This window comes from Dendrobium catenatum, unplaced genomic scaffold (genome assembly GCF_001605985.2).
Source record: "Dendrobium catenatum unplaced genomic scaffold, ASM160598v2 fragScaff_scaffold_891, whole genome shotgun sequence".
In the NCBI taxonomy this organism is placed as follows: Eukaryota; Viridiplantae; Streptophyta; class Magnoliopsida; order Asparagales; family Orchidaceae; genus Dendrobium; species Dendrobium catenatum.
In genome coordinates, this window is record NW_021319353.1 from 1 (window position 1) to 3236 (window position 3236).

The following is a 3236-nucleotide window of genomic DNA, read 5'->3' on the forward strand; positions in this document are numbered from 1 at the left end:
GACTAATGATATTACGTCAAATTACTCTATCGTCCATATTTTATTCCTCAAGCAAACACTATTTCTCAACCAAATAGTTACTAAAAGAATGTCATCCATTGGTCTTTAAACTATCTTTTATGTGTGTTTTCCTTCAACTACCAAAAATAGTTTGCATATTTCCAAATGTGTATTTTTAGCCAAGGAAAATAGTAAATTAGGAATTTTCTCTATGTTTATTTGATTGTATCTAGATCATTATACTCTCACACCGTTATTACAAATATATGAATCTTCTAGTGATTAATACTCAAAAGCTTTCCCCTTTTAACATAGTATTAAAGTAGGGTTAGTCCTGACCTTAACGCGCCCCCTCTATCTCTCTCACTTCTCGTCTTTTATTCCTGCCCTTCGCACATAGCTACAACTTGCTACATGTCTGTTGCTCTAATTACTCAATTCCGCTACACACATCCTACTTGCCACCATTGTCGCTCCTTGCTTGTTGTTGTGGGATGCATTACAGTTGTTGCTAAGCAGGTCCTGTCGACTTCCATGGCATGCACCCTGCGCACTGCCGCTGCATGTGTGGATTAATCTCAACTTATAAGATAAATCTCAAAATTCAAGATCAAATAAAACTATTTAATATTCAAGAGGGAAATATTCATCCATAAGCAATTGTATGCAAAAAACAATTAAGTACCAAGAAATAAATAATATTTATTGAATATACATAGTCCTTAACAATAAATTAACCAACTATAAAGCAATAACTAACCAAAACCTAATAGGAGTATAAATGAATAAATATAAATAAAAAATAATACGGACTTAAGGAAATATATAATGCTGGAAGTTTGGTCTTATAGTAATAGTCTACCAAGTAATGTGGTTGAATATGCTAAAAGTAGGGTGTCAATAATGATCGACCTGACAACTCGACATGGATTTGACATGACAAATCAAGCTTCAAGTTGACCTGATTAAATTTTGGGCTGGGTTCGAGTCTGAAATTTTGACTCAATAAAATTTCAAGTTTGGTGTGGGTTGATCCATAAACCCAAAATGACTTGAATGCTGTTTGGATTCATATTAAATGTTTTGTTTTGGGTCAAACAATCATATTTGTGCTAAACGAGTTGTGTTGATAAAAAAAAATGCATGATCCAATATAATATATGAGTTAAACAACTCGGGTTTAGTTCAAATATTTTGACTTGTATAATAAATGAGTTTTGTTCGCGTCAAACATATTTGAATCAGGTCAACTTCGGATCAAGCTTGAATTTTACATACCATTCTAAATTGAAACCCCAAATGTTTGCCACAATTGTTTGACATTCAAAACTTAGTAGATAACTCTAAATATATATATATTATATATATATATATATTATATATATATTAATATATAATATTCTTTTATAAAAATATATCCTGAACTAGGAAAGGTCTTTTCAACACTTGGGATTCAATGATTCTCAGAAAGAGTCATACCTTTATGGACCTATAGCTAATTAGCAATTTGTATAGGTTTTACCAACATATACCATCAATTTGGTGGTAGCATACTTTTTTATATATCATAAGGTTTTAACTGTATGCAATAGTTCTGCCATATTTGTTAGAAGTGTGTTTGTGTGTGGTGCATATAATATATTATAATATTTATATATAATATAATATATATATTTATATATATATATAATACTAAATATATGAAATGAAATCTGAAAATGAAACTTTGTGACACTTTTTGATTTTTCTTAAGGGATTTTATTTATTAGTTTTGGTTCTAAATATTTGGCTAGTGAATGATAAGTTCGATTGACTTAAATGCCATGTGTAATTACTTGAGCTGGTCTTTAAATTACATTTTTTTTTATCAATTTACTGGTGCATTGTACTTGACACACATCTTGAGATTATGTATTTGGCTAATTGTGCCCGCCCTTAATTCTGAGTGAGATGGTGCCAGTCATGTCTTTTTTTATTTTACTTCAAACAGCTTAACAGTAGGAACATTTTAAGGTTAGTTTTGTCATCTCTTATGGTGAGTTGCTATTAGTTTTCATAATAATGTAATATCACCGATTTTTTTTTTCTTATGGAGTAAGAATCAAATGAACAGTGTAAATTATTTCATTTAGAATAGCACATCTTTGTTTGTGTAGAAAAGTAGAAAAAGCTACTTTAAATTTTGTTGTTTGATTTTGTACAAAACGTGGAAGTACATAAAAAATTATATAGAAGTCTTTTTATGAAAATTAATCAAAACTATTTACAATAAAGAAATAAGTTCCTAAGAGGGGCTGACGACTAGTAGAGGAGGGGGTTCACATTGCAATCTAGGGGCCATATGTAAATCAATCCAATGATTAGAACCTTTAATCTTTTTGCTCAAGGATTTCAGTCAAGATTGGTTGGATTGTGGGTTTCACGACCATTTAACACTCCCTCTTAAATTGAATGTTATAATTCTATCTTTACAAGTTTACTTTTAATATTTTTGAATATGGGGTACAATCATTTTATGAGAATGTTTGTAAGTTAATTTTCTGTTAACATATATCGAGTATAAATCAACCCACTTTATAGTTTGTATTTATAAAGTGTCTATTCCCTCCACATACTTGATATAATCATGCCATACTGGTCTCCCGATCATTTAACACTCCCTCTTAAATTGAATGTTATAAATCTATCCTTACAAGTTTACTTATAATATTTTTGAATATGGGGTACAATCATTTAATGAGAATGTTTGTAAGTTAATTTCTTGTTAACATATATAGAGTATAAATCAATTCCCTTTCTTGTTTCTATTTTATAAAGTGCCTATCCCCTTCACATACTTGGTACAATCATGTCATATTGGATTATAAGCAATATCGATGACAAATTTATTATTATAATATATATTCCAAAATGTGAAATTTTTGATACACATATAAGCTCTCAATTTATTTGGGCAATGACCTAAATTTTGATTCAAAACTAGAATTTTGAAAACATGTTGTGTGAAAACGGTACTGTGCAAGGATATTACTTAGGGAGTTTGCACGCTTAATGTTAGCAAAGCCATAATATAATCTTCACAATGAATGCCTATGACAAAAGTGTGGGGCTCCGAATTTATACTTCGACCCGGCTCCGCTCGCGCCTTTTCTTTCAGCGATGGAGTTTTAACTGAATAAGTTCCGAGGTAAAATTTGGGAAGGTCAATGGGTTTGATAGGGACACTACCCAGCGAT